The sequence below is a fragment of the Larus michahellis genome, chromosome 1 (genome assembly GCF_964199755.1).
Source record: "Larus michahellis chromosome 1, bLarMic1.1, whole genome shotgun sequence".
Lineage (NCBI taxonomy): Eukaryota > Metazoa > Chordata > Aves > Charadriiformes > Laridae > Larus > Larus michahellis.
This window is the reverse complement of record NC_133896.1, coordinates 137,828,729-137,847,442: the sequence shown is the minus strand read 5'-3', so window position 1 is coordinate 137,847,442 and position 18,714 is coordinate 137,828,729. Positions and strand designations below refer to the sequence as shown.

The 18,714-nt window shown below is 36.9% G+C and overlaps 1 long non-coding RNA gene across 1 annotated transcript in view; it reads left to right on the top strand.

Annotated features, from left to right (window-relative positions):
- Positions 1-9,778, top strand: part of LOC141737890 (uncharacterized) — a 49,207-nt gene extending 39,429 nt beyond the window's left edge. Inside the window, exons 2-3 of the long non-coding RNA XR_012585264.1 lie at positions 8,966-9,195; positions 9,743-9,778. This is a non-coding gene — a long non-coding RNA (uncharacterized LOC141737890). The remainder of the gene's footprint in view (positions 1-8,965; positions 9,196-9,742) is intronic.
- The last annotated feature ends 8,936 nt before the right edge of the window (positions 9,779-18,714 follow it).

Sequence of the window (18,714 nt, the reverse complement as noted above, 5' to 3'; positions counted from 1 at the left end):
AGGGACATTTAAAGGCCATCTAGTCCAACCCCCCTGCAATAAGCAGGGACATCTTCAACTACATCAGGTTGCTCAGAGCCCCGTCCAACCTGACCTTGAATGTCTCCAGGGATGGGGCATCTACCACCTCTCTGGGCAACCTGTGACAGTGTTTCACCACCCTCAGCATAAAAAATTTCTTCCTTCTATCTAATCTAAATCTACCCTCTTCTATTTTTTTCTCCACTGGAAAGCTGTTTACATGTTTTGCAAATTGACTTGGTCACCTTAATATATCTTACAAATATGCTTGCAGTAATTTACATAGCAGACTGAAGTTTTCCTACCTGAAGGTGTTCCAGGTGGTTCAGCATGAGGGCATCTGTCATAACAGCACAATTGATTGCTCTGTTGCTTTACTTTCCTTGCAGTGGATTTGCACTGAACACAATGTTTATTTCAGGGTTTTCAGTTTAAGGTTCTTGCTAGAATTGCCCTTGGTACCTGATACATTGGTGCTGGTGCTGTTTCTGTGGTGCTGCATTCCAGAAGACTCAAAGTTTTCATCCTCTGTTTCAAGGAAGCTTATGTTAATTGAGAGGAATTGTTGGGATTTTTTTTTTTTCCTTTATCCAGAATGTGAATCTTTTTTTACTGACCTTCAGCTTATTATAATGGTCATAAGGTCTTAATGCAGTCTGAGCCACTTTGGAGATTAGTCTTCTTGACTTGGGTTTCACTTAATTGATTTATTCACCTTTGTAAGTTTAACAGGTTTTTCAACTGGAAAGTGTGGCAAAACTCACCTTTTATTTAAACATGATTAGTGTTCAGTTACTCTGATAATAGACGTCATTAAAAAAGCCTGACTATTAAGTAATAAAATAGGCACATTCAAATATTTTCAGTATTAATTGTACTCACTGTTACCTCTGAAATCTATAAAATTGGAGCAAATGTCTTGTAGTAGACTTTCACACATGGAAATAGTAGCATTATCTTCAAATTCAGATAAAACTTCGGATAGAGAGATGATTCTATAGGTTACAATTTCTTTTGGGTTTTTTGAAGCAAGCTGCTTTGAGGTTGGTGGAGTTAGAGTCTTTTTCTAATAAAGGAAAAAAAATAAATGCAAACCCAAACAAAACAACCCCCTCATCACTCTACCCAAAAACCTCCATTGTACACTTTTTGGTTTAATCACTTGTGATGGCTTTCGTGAAAGAAGAACCAATAATGAAACGCCTTTGAGTTGTTTCTTTAAATATGCTTCCTGCACATGTGCTTGCATACTAATGTGAATTTATTCTTGAAATGACCTGTCTTTGGGTGTTAGGACAGTTAGTAATTGAGTGGCTTCTTTTAGTCCTTTACTGAAAACTTTCGACGGCATTCTTTCCAAGGTTAACTTTGTAAAAGATGGATCAGTATTATTTAAATAAAATGCCTCTGACTATTTGCCCGAAAAATGCATCAAGAGGAAATTATGAATAATTTTTATAGTGTAATTAGAATATAATTCTGTTCATTTACATGTATTGCATTTTCTTATTAATTTGGTATTAAATTTCGGGGGGCTCTCCCCTTATATTTTTAGGTTTGTTCCATATCTTTGGTATGTCCTTTCAAAGGAAAAACTGGTTTCTTGCATCTTTTTTTCCCTTTTACTTCAGATAGTGAACTAGTAATCTGTACTTAATGATATATTTGAAGATTACAAGGGAGAGTAGTCATTGTGGTTATTTTGATCTGCATTAGAATGCCCACAGAACATAGTTTCAGCGTTCATTTGCTATTTATAAATACTTTATATTCACCTTTACTTTTCTGTTCTCTTATGAGAAAGCTCCATCCCAGCTAAAGCCAGTGCAGAGAGGAACATCTGACTAGTGAAAGTGAATGGGAGTTATTTTTAGAACAAGGAACAATGAAGACAAAACTGGGTTGGTAGGAGGGAGAAAGTTTGTCAGATTAGAAGAATTTCCATCTTTTTTTCTTAGGAGACAGCCGGTATGCTTTGTGTGTGCACGTATGAAAGATTTGGTGGCTGATCCAGTTAGAAAAGAAGTCCTCTGATGCATTCCTAACTGGCCAGGTCTTCTACATCTGTTGTTTTGTCTGCTGACGGCATGGCGGCAAAGGATTGCTGGTGCACAGTTAGTGGTTGCTGCCAGTGTGGAGAGGAACTGGGCAGCGCGCTTTTTGACAGTAGGCTGCCGGAGAACAGAGGGAACAGAGAGCATGATGGAAGAACTCAAGAGGCCCTTTCTTTCCACAAATACCCTGCTGAGCTCAAACTTTAGAGCAGTCCTTCAGTTGACTGGCTGCTCAGTGCTTGTAACATATTCCCTGAAAGGTAATATATTGTACTTTTCTTGGACAGGAACTCAGTCCCACTGCTCAAGACTTTGGATACGTTCTTTTTTTTTTTTCGTTTTTTCTTTTTTGGTGGTAAAGGAGGAAGACTTTTATGCTCAACATGTTTTCCTTTTCTTTTCTTTTTTTTTTTTTTTCTAAGCACGGATCTTCAAACGCAAATTTGGGAATTGAGTCACAAAGAGAATCCTAATGTGTAACTCTTTGAAAATAGTAGCTTTTTTTTGGTAATTATTAAAAATGAAAAAGCTATGCCTGTAATATTATTTTATAGCCTGGGGATTTGAAGTCCGTGGCAGATAGTCAAAGATAATATGGGACTGAATAGTAAGCAGCATGACAAATGAATGTAACATATTACTGGAGACTGGTGTTCAGAGAAGAGAGAAGGAAAGATTAAAATGAAAGACCCAACTTCTAAGGAGCCACTACAAATATTGTGTCAGATAAAGAAACATTAGCTTCGTCCACAGGAAGATACTCTGTTATGAAATAAGAGCTTCTTTTATCTAAAAAAAAATATTTTTTTTTTCCTTGTTCTTCTTTGCCTAATGGTAAGCAGAAGTGTGCTTTTACTTCAACTATAAATGTTGGGTACTTCTATTTGATAGAAGTGAATGCGTAAGTGTCAGGCTCCTTGTGCCAGATGAAACTGGAAAGGCTTTGGATTTAACAGGTTGCTGTTGAGTGTTATCCTCTGAACACTGGTTGTTTTTCTTCAGAGCTGCTGCAGGTATGGTGAAGACCGCCCAGCATGCGTAAGGACCAGCATAAACTGCGTAAGAAGCTGTCACACCCACAATAGACATATTTGTTAAGGTTCTTATTAGAGAGGAAGACTAAAATGGAAGCAAAATTGTCTTTCCTGTCCTTCTGTTATGACTCATGGGAGCTGCTTTTGTGCTCAACGCTTTGATAATCAGTGTGCTTATTTGTCACTATGGTCTTAGAAGCATCCTGCTAAGCACCCACTCTTTTTGAGTTGGCCACAGCTGTTAGAGAAGCTCATAAATCCTGCGTTTTAACTCTGAGAAGTGAATTGAGTTCATGTATCCAGGATGAGTTGAATTTATTTTTTAATTTCTACTTGCATACAAAAGGAAGAGCACTCGCAGAACAAGATAAAACAAACCAATTCGTTATTGGTGCCCTGGTCTTCAAGCTCAGTTTTCCTTTAGGAATTTAACCAAATAGGTATCTTTAATAGTTGGAGATGATTCAACCCTTTTCCTAATTATGTGCTTGCTGCAGGATGGGAACTTTGTTCAAGTTCTTCCTGCCTGCACCCCTGGCCCTGCTGCCATGGAGGCATGCTGCCTTTTAGGCCAGTTATGTGGCGATAACTTCCCTTGATCATATAACTCGTTCAGATGAGTTTCCAAGTTTCATTATATCAACAGCTATTGGGGCTGGCGCGGGAGGGGGAAAACGACTCCTCCAAAACCCAACAACAGTGAAGTCAAGTTCCAATGATGATATTGGCAACGTCAATAAATTTTACTGGAGATGAATTTCAAAACCTGTGAGCTTGTGTGAGCAACCTTGGTGTTTTGCTTTTACAGAATTAGTTCGACAGTTTTCTGAATTTTGTATTTATTTTCACCAGCTGTTCTTTTCATTCCTAATTTATTTTTTTCATGAGCAGAGGAGGATAGATTGAAGCTTAGAGTTTGAAAAATGGCTTGCTTAATTGCAAGTTATTGTTGCTTTTTATGTCGTCTTCAGCTTTTTCTTTTTTCAACTTCCACATTATCAGTTTCTTCGTATTATGAAATCTTGATGGCTCTTCTTCCAGAACCTTGTCCTGTTAGAAGCTCTACTGTCCCTCCATAAAATGGAAAACCAGCAAGTGGTAGCTTTTTTCCAAATGCAGCAGTGAGACTTGCAAAACTTCACTAGCAATATGATTGTATCTTTTTCTCTCCATTGTTAAAGTCAGAATATTACTACTAGCTTCTTCCTCACAGCTGTTCAAATACTGAATTCATTCTTCCTAATCTGTAATTCCTCATAATACTTGTTGTGCATTCTTCTGGAATATATCAATATTCCAGATAGATCAATAAATCCAGAAAAATTTCTCCATCTGTTTTCTGAACACTGTCACTTGTATATTCTGCTATAAAACTGAATCAGGTGCTTGTAACTCTAACTAGGGTTTTCCTGAAATAGAGCTGCACATATAAAGGGGAGGAGAAGGAAAGATGCTGTAGTAGTGATACATCATGACTAAAAGAGGTGGTTAATGCTTCCTTTCATGTGTGTACCTTATAAGACAGAAGACATGCCAGGGTTTGGATTAACGTATAACCATCAAAGACAGATACTTACAGGGTATAAGTTCTTTACATCTGTTTACTGACCCGCTGTTTTGTTAGTGAACAGATGAAAATGCACCCAGCCTCTAGAAATTCTTAGTTCTGTCTTCTCCATAAGTAAAATAACAAATAAAAAAATTAAATTTACTTCTTGTTTTAGGGGAGCAGGAGAGGTTTATTACCTACTGGCAAGAAGCTTGATTAAAAGCTAATAGATGACTTTGAAGTCAATTAGAAGTGTGTAACTGACTTCAGCAGAGTGCAGATTGTACTCTTTCTGTCTTGATATATGAAATGAACCATATACTTGATATACGATATACTGATATACAAATCTAACTGTATATTTCTAGAATGGAGTTTTATTTCTCCACATTTTGTGAAAATGTCCACCTCAAGTTTTTTATAATTCTCACTAAATGTCCCTACCAAAATCTAACTATGTGAAAAGTGTTTACCTCCCTCCCTGCCCCAGCTATTGACGATTATGAAATAATGAATAGGATTTTTATTTAGGATTGAGGCCTTGGAGTGAGTGGTTAAGTTGGATGCTTTTGGGTGATGCTCTAGAATTCTTAATGGTCATGCAGGGAAAAGGAATTGGGAAGGAGCTAGGGACTTCCCCCATTGTTTTAATTTAAATGCAAATGATCAGGTACCATAGTGTTGTATTGGTCTGTATGTTCATTTCCAGAATGTTTATACTGTTTTGGTTCTTACATATAAGCTTTACATGTTATTGCAAGGCCATTACTTTTGTATTAAAATTTCACACTGTTTTAATTCTATATTAAGCGAAACTAATTTGTTCTTGTTCATTTCATGGTGTTTCCTTTTGCTGAATTGGCTCTGCATTTTGTAGAACACCATGGTAACATTGAGACCATCTTGGAGATCTGTTGGTTTAATTCATAAGTTGTTGATGTTCTGTGAATCTGGCTGCCTCAGAAAGGGATATTAGGAGAATGAGTGCTCTTTCCCTACTGAGAACTTTTGAGAGGTAAAGAATGGCCTTATTTCCTCTTCTGCAAGGGTTATCATTCTAGCCAGCAGGCAACGTATTAAAAAAGACCTATATGGTGCTCAGTGCAAAAAACGAAATTGTGGTTGCTATTAATAAGGTTTTCCTTGCTATTTCCAGTGTTCAGCTTGAAAGAATATAGCTTGTTTTCACTGAGTTACAGAATAATGTAATCCTTGCTATGGATAACTTTCTTGAAATTACTTTTTTGCTTAAAACTTCTAGATTATGTTTTTAATTTATTTTTTTATTACAGTTACTCACTCTGCCATTGACAAGACTCGGTCATTTATGGAGTTTGAGCTCATGTCACCAGATTACCTGCAAGAATCAGTGATTTTAAAAACATTCTTAATAAGGCCAGTGCCTTCTGAAAAGCAGAAAAACCCCAGAAAGTTCAGTGGGTGCTGCCACTGAGCAAGTATTTTTAGCAGTTTCTTTTCAATTTTTCAGGAGCTTTTGAAGGCGAAGATCTCAAACAAGTACATACATCTTGTCTGAGGATTGGATGGGTCTAGCTAGTCTGAGTTCACTAATGTTGCAGGAGAGAACTAATTTGAAATAGCGCCCTGCTTGAGGAGGTATGGCAAAAGAGCTGGGGCAAAAAGTATTTGGGTATGAATCCTTACTACTGCTGCATGCTGCTTCTCGTCTTTTAGCTCTCCTTTTCATTTCAAGATTAAGTTCTCATAAAGTGCTCTCAGCAGAGTTGTGCACAAAGATGACTGGAGCTAGTGCAGGAGAGGTGGGTCACTCAAGTGCAGGTTTTTTTTGGGAGTCCCTTTGTATGTGCATCTATATTACCTTTGCTGTCAGTCATGATGTGCTTTGGGGACAATGCAAGAAGCTGATTTATGTGTTTCTTTGGTCCAGTTGAAGTGTATCACTGATGGTGAATGAATATTGATAAGTAAGTTGACAGACTTCTTACCTCTAGGGAATTACATCTGAATGCTGCTGTAGGTGCCATAAGTCCAGGAGCACCAGTGTAACAAGCAGATCAGCTTTCTAAGGCTCTTACTTTTAATTAAGTGAAAAGGGGAACCGCTTGATTACGCGGGAGAAGATGATATGTAGCACTGAATTTTGGAAAGGAAGATCAACTGCTTGAAAAATCTAACTTTTATATCCCAATTAAAAAATAGGATACGTACTGAACACACTTGCAGAAGTCTTAAAAATAGAAAAATAAAAATAGTGGATCGCAAGCTGCAGGCCTGTATAGCTTTAGGAATATGAGAAATTTAGAAATCATGAATGAGGGAAAGAGGAAACTGCATCTAAATTTCTTGTTGAGTTTTTGATACATTATCTCATAAGCTTCTTCACTGTTTTGTCATAGATACAAAAACTACTGTGTACAGTGTAAGGCAGAAAGACGATGTATGCTAATAACATTAGCAGATAAGCAAAGAATGTTCTCACAAACTAATTTCTAGAAACACTTGTCAATGAATAATGCTGGCAACTGAAGTAGCGGATTTGGTGATGTTATTAAATATTGCTAATGGAAAACAGAATATATGTTTTCTGACTGTTCCTCTCTTTCCTGCAAGTAGTTTTGCTGTTCTGAACGTGGCTGACTTGTTTTCTTGTGTCTTGTTTATGTTATGGCGTTAACGGTTCTTTCAGGGTCTCTGTAGCGGTATTCCTGTCACTTGGCTGCAGTGTGGGGACAGCCAGCTGTGTCTGGGTGCCCGGCACCGGCCTGTTTCAGTAGAAAGCCGAAGCAGCTCAGTGCAGGCTCTGTTCTTGTGCTGATGGGTGCAGCTGCTTTTCCAGGAGCCCATTTCTTAGTTCAAAGCCTGGACAAACAGCATAAAGACTTTTGTGAGAAGGAAATGCCAAATGAGATAGGAGGATAGTACATGGAAGGGAAAGGAAAGGGTATTTTATACAATTCATAAGTGAAGAAAAAATTAATTCATTAAAACACTAAATTAAACCACTGAAATAATGCATTAAGGAGTGGGTAACTTATTTAAAAAAAAAAAAAAAAAGCCAAAACCCAAACAAAAAAAGCCACTAACTACTCCTTTAATTCAGAAGTCACTGCTTTATTTTCAAAGTTTGTTTCACAAACACTGTGGTTGATTAACTCTGAAACTGCTTCTAAAATAACAACCCCCACTCCACCAAATTATCTCCCTGTGTCCTTCTGAGGCTTGTCATTGTGATTTCCCGCCACCCTTGAGTTGTCCTTTTTGTTAATGTGTGACTTGGTCAACAGAGGGCTTTTGGCCAGCACCCCTAGCTTACAGTGAAACAGCAACACGACTTCCCGTTTGTGTGAGCTGAACCCAGTATCATTAGGTCACACTCACCCATTACACATAAGCTAACTAAATGAATTCACTTCTATCATGCCATCTTGTTCCTCAAGAGTGGTCCTGTTCTTGAAGCACCGAGCTGTGGAAATTACATATTTCTGATTCACGGTGAAGATTTTTTTTTCCCATTTTTGAATGTGGAATGTATGCCTTTAATATTAGGGGGAAAAGTGCAGTGTGAATTAGAAAAAACAAACTTTGGTGTGTTTAGTTTATCAGACTTCTAAGATTATAGGAGAGATATCGTGAGCCTAAAACAGACAGACACAAAAAACTTTGTTCTTTTCCCTGTGTATAGTTGCTTGATTTGACAAATTACTTCAACATTTGGGAAACATGGAAAAAAAAACCTTTGAAAATGTTTGTTTGTTTGTTTTCTGTTTATTATATTTCCATTAAATAAGCCGATAATGGAAATAATTTTCTAAATCTGATTGCTAGTCAGTCTAGCAAATAATTTCCTTTTTTTTTTTTAAACAATCACAGAAAATTGTAGTAGAAGAATATTTTATATTGTTTAGTGTTCTTTCTACTGTATCCTTTTTGTCATTACAGTGGACAAATAATCAATTGACTAAACATAATTTGTTTTTATACCCGGCTGTCAACATACACCAAACTGGGAACATAAATAATTACAGGTGTATTTTTGCTCACTGGGGTAGTTCCTGTCAACATTTTTGTTTGCTTCTGTCCTGTAGAAAATAACTTCATGTAAGTTAGTTATTATTGTAAAAGACATCCTAAGTATGGCGTTACAAGGCCAGCTGTTCTGTCAGATACATTTTCTCAATACGTTCCGTCCACTATACATGCTGCTAAGCTGTCTTGATCATAAAATTTAGAAGTAAATTAGTTGTCTGTTATAATTGTGAGACAATACTGCTCTCTCTTACTGAAATAAAACAAAGTACTAATTACTTTTTTTTTTCTTTTCCCAGGAAGCTACTGACTACCTAGAAATTAAGAAAGGGTGCGAGAAGTCTGGTTGATCAAGGTGGAATTTCTGTCTCCAAGAGCCTTTTCACAATTGCCTTTTGCAAAATCTTCGGACGCTCCCTATTGTGCCATGTTTTGTGGCTCTCACCGTAAGAGGAATTTGTCTTGATGAAGATTCCTAACATTGGTAATGTGATGAATAAATTTGAGATCCTTGGGGTTGTAGGTGAAGGTAAGTAGTTCCTTAATAAAGAATTGATTAGAATTTTATAGAGATTTGACTTAGTCCTCTTGATGGTAGTAAGTTTTCATTTGCAAAATATTGCTTGTATGCGGATCTTAAGAAACATCAGTTTATTCTCTACAGTTCCTTCTAGTTCTGTTCTCAGATGGAAGGAGAAGTTTGGAAGATGAAAGAAAAGGAAGAGAAATGTGTCCGTTTTGAGAGTTTCGGGGTCTTTTGTGTTTTGTGGGTTTTAAGTTTACTGCGTTAATTGCTTTTCAGCGATACCAGGGAGATGCAAGTTATCAAACTTCTCTGCAAGTATATTTAAACAAAAATAATTTCAGCACTTTAAAATCCATTTACTTCCAAGCAGTTTTTATAAAATTGTTTCAGCACGCAGAAATTTAGTACAGTACCTGTATGTGCAAGTTTTGGATAGTAATACTGGGAATAATATTATTTCTATAGCCAGGAGGTGACTGAGGATTGTTGTATCTTGCTGTTCTTTTTTTTCTGCTTTGAGATGGCTTATCTCTTATCTTCTTTGTTTCAGGAGCCTATGGCGTTGTACTTAAATGCAGACACAAGGTAAGTAAATTGCTTTAAGTCAGAGATAAATGTTGGTATTTGGGTGAAGAAGTTGCTCTTGATGAGAACTGAGATGGTACTATTTATGAGATGTGGCAGCTGGGGTGGGTTTTTCCTTGCAGTCAGTTATTCAGTTTTTCAAGAGGAAAATGGCTACATCTAGTACCAGACCTCCATTTTTTTGATGTTTAATATTTGTCTGAAATACATGATGTTTCATTAATCTCAACCAAGAGGTTTGGGGGGGGGGTGGGGGTGGGGGGGGGAAGTTGTTTTGGAATGTAGTTTGTGTTCAAGTAGTCTCAATTAGAATGTCCAATTAATTGCCAAATACTGCTGTTTAAGTAGCAGTCTGAGATGGTGAGGGAGGGAGTGGGACCCATGTGGAATTCTTAAAGCTGTTGGACAATAAAACTGCAGTAAGAAAGCACTGACTCTTATGCTTGTTGATTTTAATTTGGAAGAGGAAGAAGTAAAAACGGAGAGAAAAACCCCTGTTTCAGACAAAAATGAAGTCTGGCAACCTGTCTACATTATTTTAACTTCTGTCTAAGTTGGATGTATCTGAACTTGCTGCTCATCAACAGGGAACTCTGACGTGAACTACTCTGCTGTCTTTGGAGCTGCAGTTAGTCATATAACAAAATAACTTCTACTTCTCTGAAGCAAAACATTTCAGAATCATAGAATGATTCACTTGTAGCAATCCAAGAATATATAAAAGATTTTGCATGTAGTTCATACCTTTTTCTAGAAAAAGTTAACATTGTGCAGAGGGCCTGTGTTCCTACGGTGGCTTTTAGCATGTACAGAGAAGGACTTTTGCACAGGACATAGTGTAAGCCACTCCAAATAATAATAACTATATTATACTGATTTAAAGTTAAAAAAGGGAAAAAATATTAGAACTTGGAAAGATGCTGTCTCAAGCTGTAGCCTTGTTGGGCTTGAGGGAGACAATAACGCTCAATAGAATGGCTTTGATAAATTGGATATTTTTGGATAGTTATGGAATAATAATTCAGGGTGAATAGTTTGAGAGCACCTGCGGAGTAACAGTACAGTTTATACTAGGCAGCTCTCTTCTTTATGGAAGGTGACCTCACCAAGACTCAAAAAGTTTCTAGGATTTCCTGCATTGCGGAGTGAAATTTAAGATCTGTATGTCTTTAGTCATATCCTCATCCTAAAGAGTTCGGTACTCTGAGAATATAGTATAATGGCAGGGTAATGTTATCTGAGTTCCTATAAGAATACCTTACAGTATACCAGATGACTAGAAAGGAAAGACTTTCCTGTAGCAGAGAGAGGTGCTTCTTCCTTCAGCCTGTGAAAGGACACTGGGAGGATATACATTTTTAGGTAATTGCACCTTTTTTTTTTTTTTTCTGCGCTTCAAGCTTAATCGAAACAACTGTATTGAAGTTCTAAAACAAAGTGGTATTTATTAAAGCTTCTAGCAAGTCAGTTTACTAAGACTCAGGGTTTCCAGTATTTGGAGACCTGAAGAAAAGGCACTGTATGTTGCTATTTTAAGCTTACTGATTTACGATTCTCACTTACTTAAAACAAGCTGCACCCAGCCTCTAAGAGCAGATGACTTCAGGGGCTATCTGTTTTACTACAAAAAGAGTAACTATCTAAACATTAAACTTTGACCTGCATCATTTTTCCTGTCCTTCCCCTGGCTGTTTGTCATCTTAACTTTTTCCTTTTACGCCTTGGTAAAATATGTTGAGAGGCCTGTCCCCAGCTCCTTTGCACAGATTCAGAGCAGAAACATCCTGCTTGTTGCCTAGATATACAAGGTTTGTTAAGAAAACATTTGATAATTGCCACAAGAGTTTAGTTCATGTGTAATTATAGGCATCATAATAAACAGAATTATTTATCTGCTTCTACATTTTTGATGGATCTAATTATTTTTTTACTTGGCTTATTCCTTTTAAATATGGAGGAAAAGTGGCTATAAAGGAAGAGAGTTGGAGGGTCAGTATGAATTGGAGCTTTAAGATGTGAAAAGATGCTGCCTGTTTGTTACAGATTTTCATTTACCTTAAGACAGAAAAGATCCAAATTATAGACAGAAATTTTAAGGCTCTGATATTAATCATTGACTTGAATGACTGTAATGGAACTGAAGTTGTAGTGAAACACCCTTCTAATGGGAAGGGAAAGGGAAGAAGAAAAGGGGAGGTGATTCTAATTCCCATCAGATGAAAGATGTTATAAGCTAAAGTGGGGGGAGGGGTTAGGTGAGGCCTATAACCAGTCAATAATTAGCTAAAAATGGGAATTTCTGCCAAACCATTTGGTAGATGATGGACTGTGTGTTAAGAGAATTTACTTGTATACACAGATGGAAAAAAACACATTGCAGGATGGTATATGCAGTTGTTTTCCTTGATCAAGAACTGGTTTTTAATACAACTTTCCTCTTTATATAGGAAAACAAAGATTTAATTCATTTTCATGAAGTCTTAACAGAATTACTTGGAAATGCAAGGATATGTGAGGGTTTTTTACTGTTTGGCTGCTGATGAGCATGCATTTTTTTAGTATAGATGAAGAAAATAAGAAGTTCTTCCACATGATCTGTCTGCAGGTAGCACAGTTGAACTTTGAGTGCATTACGTAGTAAGCCTATTCAGCACTACATAAGTCCACAAACAGCATAAAAACTAGAGAATGTTGCAGTATTTTTAATGTATGTATGGTATATACCAGGCCATCCTTGGTCATGTTCCCTCAGCATTATTTACTGCTTTTGTTTTTGTGCAAAGATAGCAATTATGTCTAAGAATTTGAATGTAGAAGTATTTATATTCATCTTCATAAATAGTGGTAACCTGCCAGGATCAAATTCTTAGCTATTTTAAGTCAGTGTATCTCCAGTGTATTGGTGAGAGGGTAAATTTTGTGTGAAATGAGGAGCTGGCCCCTAATTGCAACAATTTTCCAACATATAATCCACTAGTGCTTCAATAAGTATGTAGCTTTGTACCTCAGTGCATTTCATTGATATGTGTATATGGATTTAAATTGGAGACAATGGCATAACGAACAAATACCTTGTCATTATTATACGCATTTTTTCTTTGCTAAGGGAACGTTATCAGAAAACCTAAAGTAGCTCCTCTAGGTAGTGTTTGTATTTCACTAAACTTCTTGTAATACCGTGAGTTAAGGAGAGGTATTTCTATCTGATTTTGACCAGAGATAGACACTAGGTACATTATTGCTATTCAACATTTTAATGACTGATCTGAAGGTAAATATGAAAGTACTGCTGTTTAAGTTATGGAAAACAGACTGCAGTGGTAAGCAATGGAAGATAATGCAGAGCATTTAGCATTACATGGCAAATGATTCAATTCAGGCAAAGTATATTTTAAATGTTTGTATTTCTTCATATACAATTGACTTTCAAAATTCGAACCTTCCAGCAAAATTTAAATTATATTAGGAGCATTTTGAGCACTCAGTTTTATCATGTCAGAGTAAAGCTCTGAAAGCTGAGTAATGCATAGCCTTTTTTCAGTCTGCTATCCTGATATATACAGGAATGGTCATTTTGAGTCAGATTGAGTTCAGCTAGCTCAGTATCTTAAAAGTGACTTTTTTGGAGGTAAATAACAGATTAAGAGCAGGGCAGGCATGTTGCGATACTCCCCACAGTATTCACAGTCTCTAATTGGTACAGTGCTACTGAAAAGTCATTAGCACCAGAATATTCTAGCACAGATTATGCCAGCAGTGTATTTTTTTTTATTACTTTATCCTGTGCCTAAAGCCATCTGTCCTTTAAGTCTTATACTTGCCTGTGTGTACTGTTTAAAATATTAACTGATATTTCTGTATACTATGTAAAGTATTATGTCTGTATGCATTTATAACATCAATTTACATATAACTATACCTCACCTAAAACCAGGTAAAAAGTACAGTGCCAAACCCTACTGATTTATGTCTAAGAGCCATATTCTCTCACGGTTACTTTCCTGTCATTGTTGCCTCTGTTCGGTTATGTCCCCAAATTCTTTGCTGATCTTTTTCTTTGATTTTTGTATGTAACTAAAAGTAGCATTCCTAATTTTTACTACCAACCAAATGTGGTTTGTCTCTGTGGCAAGATTTTTTTGGTTTTAATCATGGCCAAGGGCAAATCTACATGCAGCATACCATTTTTTTTTCAGTAGTGGCAGCTTACCTATCGAGGACTATTGCACCTAATGCTGTTGTTCCTAAGGCTAAAGCACCAACTTGCTGATGTGTTTTTGTGCCAAAACTTGTGTGAAATACATACAGTGAACCTGAGACCTGTATTGAGCTTCTGAAGTAAATAATGTGCCAGTAGTAAATGTTTGCGGTAGTCAGAGTTGAGATCTGTCTTGAGTATTAGGTGAGGAAAACAGAGCTATTAGGCAAGCTGTAGTGCCGAAAACATATTAACTCTTTAATAACCATTTGGTTCAACTGCACCATTAGGCAATGAATAGCTTTTGAATTCCTTACAGAATTCTGGTTTGAAATATTAGTCGTATAGTAATTCTTTCATGGGCTTCCGTGCTCTGTCTCCATGGTGTTCCCTTGAGTGCAGCAGTGAGAGGCGAGCTTGATTAGTCCTAATTCACTTCAGTTATCACTTTTCTATACATGTGTATAAATGCTATAGAATGAACGCTTGTAACTTCTTGCTATGCAGGGTAGATGATAACGTGGTATTGAAAGTTTCTAAAGCTTTCATTTTTCATTGACATGTTATGGCATTTGTCTGTACTGAACCTGAGGCTCTTCCATAGACCTCTCGGTTCTCTGTGGCAGGGGGCAACAGACAATCAGATTAGCATTATATATTAATATGTTTTAAATGTCATTGATGTCACTGAAGTCCTGATTTATATTAAACCAAGTGGAAGGTTCATGTATGTACTGTTATGGCTCCAAAGTTCAGGTAGTTGTGCAGAATGGAGGGTAGAAATTTAAGTTGCTGAGATCCCACAGGTTGAGAAGACAGCTGACTGTTTGGTCTCCCCTCCCTTCCCACCCCCAAGGTGGCCTATAATATTCTCCGTATTTCAAGATTGCTGCCTTGGATTTCTTTTCCTTAAAGTCTTATTCCCAAGTCTCATCTCTCTGAAATGTGTTTTTAGAAAGAGTTGTTCTGTAAGGTATCTCTCAATAAAAAACATTAAAGCACTAATTTTGAGGAAGCTGTGCAACTCTAAAATGATTTATCTGCTCCAGGGAAAAAAATTTAAATCTCTGTGTTTAATGTTGCCCCAGTTTCCTAGAAGTCTGAGTCCTGTGATCAACTGAAGTAAACATTTGTTTTTCATGCTATATAGCCTGAAAAGTGTGAAAAGATAAAGTAAGGTAGTCCCACATCTCCTTTTAATTGCTTTTGTTGCGTTGTCTTTTGCCTGTTACTTCTGCTATAGATTACTAAGGTTTTCTTTTTTTTTTTTAATATGAACTCTTGCTATCTTTTTTTCAGTCACATGCAATGATTTCTTTGAGAGGACCTGGTCGGGTTCTACAAAGCAGGCATGAAAATAAATGCATTAAACTTAACGTTTTTCGTTATTCACATTGGTCAGTGTCTGTAGCCATATCAATGGAACAGTGTTGCTCTGATGTCTGCAGTTGTGTTGTTTCCCTTTGAGTCTTTTGTGACAATCCAGAATGCTCTATGAAAGGTCGCTTGTGTTACACTCTGTTCCCTTACCACCTCTTTTATACTTGTCACGTTATGAACCTTGCTCAGATATGGGCAGTATTCAAAATTGCCGTTCCCTCCCTTCTTCCCAAAGGTTAATTGAGAAATGGAAGTTGCAGGGGAAAGATGAGAGAGTACTTTCAGAGGGGTGAAACTAACTTGATGTGGAAGGAGATAATAAGGTTTTGGGTTTTTTTCAGGTTTGTTGAATTAAAAGCAGTACAGTGTGAGGGTGTTACTTTCAGTGCCACAAGTTGGGATGGCTTAAGTTGGCTTGGCCATGGTAACACTGGGTAATGGAATGTCATGCAACACAAAGCTGGGATGCAGACACCTGATTCTGCAGAAGATCTTCAAAACAAGTAGGGGGAAGGAGAAAAATGGGTGGTCACTCTCATACTCCAGTAATACAGGTAACTGCAGGAGGCATAGGAGCCTGAGTTAAAAATAGCAACAGTGGGAATATCCTTGGGAAGGATATGTGAAATGCATTACTGATGGTTTTCCATTTAAATTAAGTCAAAGATAAGTAATTCGTTACAGTCACAATATTGCAGATCAGTATTTTTTTTAGTCACACAGCTTCTTCCAGTTTGTCACACTAATAGCTTTAGTGGCACTTTTTCTTTTGTTTCTCGAAGAAACTGCATTTCTTTCTGATAGTCTTTAACATAATATGTTGGATGAATTCCTGCTACGGGTACTGGTTTGGTTAAGAGAAAAGTTACTGCTTAGGCCACAAATAACACTTTTCCTTGAAATATTGCCAATAAATAAACACACTCCGTCATAGTTGCTGCATATTCCCATCTCCAAATGGATTATATATGGTTACACTTGTATTAATACAGGAATCATATTCAGACCTGCAGCAGTGTGTTCTGTGGCTGCCCCTAATGGTGCTTAATTGCAAACAGCTTGTAGTCCTGTATCTCACTCTAATGCACTTGTAGGTGAAATCTTATTTTTATAAGTGTAGATGATATGAGCACACAAAGTAAGACTATCCATACAAATTATTCTTTCTTGCAAAAAGTGGAAAATGTTGTGCTGAAAATTGAAGTTTAAGAACCTCACTGCAGTATTTCTTAGAAGAAGCAGCAGAAGAAATTCGAATTAATGAGGGTTTTAGACCTGCTGTAGGGTCTTGGATCATTAGGAAAGTAGTGGTGCAGGCTAGGGAATTTATAGATAATGCAAATTAATAGATAGGAGAAGGAACAACATGTGGCTAATTATAGTACTACATCTGTAGTAGTATGAACTTGCTTGAATATTGGATTACAGTTTAGTCTTGTCATCAAATTACAGATTACTGTGTAGCATAATTGATGCAAAGAAAATTGTATTTCTAAATTTTAGGCTAATTGTTTTCCTGTGAGGGATTCTTGTGGACATCTTAAACTGTTGTAGGACATGTGAGCAACTCTAAGAGCACTAGGTTAATCACTGATCTCTGAACACTCCATGTATTTAAATAAAGGTCAGTAAAATAGACCACAGTTCAGTTTTTGAGAAGGTCCTTAATGTACATTATTAAATATACCAGGGTAAAAATGGATCTGGATCATCTAGATGGCTTTCAAAATTACTTGTAGAAGCCAAGTTGATCTAAAATTTTACTACACATTCAAGTGTCTTGAATATACCAATTACATTAACTTATTTTCTTAATTGGTTTTGTGAACTTAAAGCCTTTTCTTTAAGCCAGGAGTCCTGGAAAAGGAGCACTTGACAGTGTAGGTGAAACATTGACGACAATAGTGGAAACTTTCCCAGCATTCCACTTTATCTGGAAGCCCTAGGCTGTTCTTGGCACTTGTATTTATTTTTTTTATCAGTAAGGTTTACAGTGGTTTTTTTAAATAGTAAATTGTCCTTATGAATGTCCTTGTTAAAGTACTTTCGTTTTCCATTTTCCACTTAGTTCTGTGTAACTCCTAATTGGTGGGATGCCCTCCTAAAAATCTAGAAAACTTTCTATTCTTTTTGAATAAAACCTCCTGGAATATATAACTTCTCAAATATAGCAGTATTTACTTCTCACTCAAAGCCTGGATAACAATTAATGGGGGGTGAAAAAGGAAAGTAGTTTCCACTTACAAAATTATAGCTGTTTGAAATGTGTACAAATGTGTAAAATTTCATACAAAGAATTTAATAGTTGCACTTAACGTATGTGGTGGTTGATCTCAGCTAAAAGCCTAAGGGACTAGACAAGCCTGGCATCAGAGTATGGTGATCAAGAAATTTCGGATACAGTGGGAGGCAAGACCGAGCTCTAGAACAGGCACTGTTTAGTTAAGACTGCAGAGTGCTCGATGTTTCTTCAACTGATAGCAACTGTTACAGGTTTGCACAGAACTGGAAGCATTCTTTACGCTATCTATCCCTTATACATATATTACAATTCTGAAACTCTCCAGTGTACGTACTTCTGTTTTGCTGTATTTAGCTGCACCTGGACAATAAAATTCAATGAATCGTCTTCTTGCTTTTCATAAAGAATAGTGCAATTGCATGCTGGCTTCTCCTGTTCTAAAGGGTAACTATTTAAGCTTCTTCTATAGTTTAATAGGAAAACCAAAACACTCTCTGGATTTATAAAGTATTTGCATTTTTATTATATGGTCCCTGAATTATTTTAGCTTAGATTGCTAAGTTAGACCAATCTTCATGCAAGACTAACACCTTACAACATAGTTGCTTAACTTTGCACACTATGAAAAAATCACCCACTTTATGGAGTTCTATTTTCCTTTTTCCAGATGTGTAGCAAAGTGAGCATTTGTTTCTGAACAGCACAGGTAACTCTGTTAGAAACGGATAACAACATTGCTCTCCGGTTTTATAGTTGATTGTGCATTAAAAAGTTTGATAAAGCATCTTCTATTTCTTCCTCCATGTGAATACCAATTTCTGTAGAGCACTGCAGCATAGAAGATTAGTATAACAAAATTCAATGTAAATCCTACAGAAGGTGAATATTTGCAGGATCTTGAATTGGAATGATTGTGCCCACCAACACCCATTCTTTCATGATTTCATTCACTCGTACCCTCATACCCACACCCTTAGAAGTATAGAGGGGGCCGTGTGCCCACCTGGGCAGTATCTCCAATGTGCAGGATGGAGGACAAGGGTAGCTAGCTATCAGGTTCTTGCTACATCTCTGGAGTTCCTCTGGGTGTGTGTATTTCATGTTTAGAAGTTGTCCG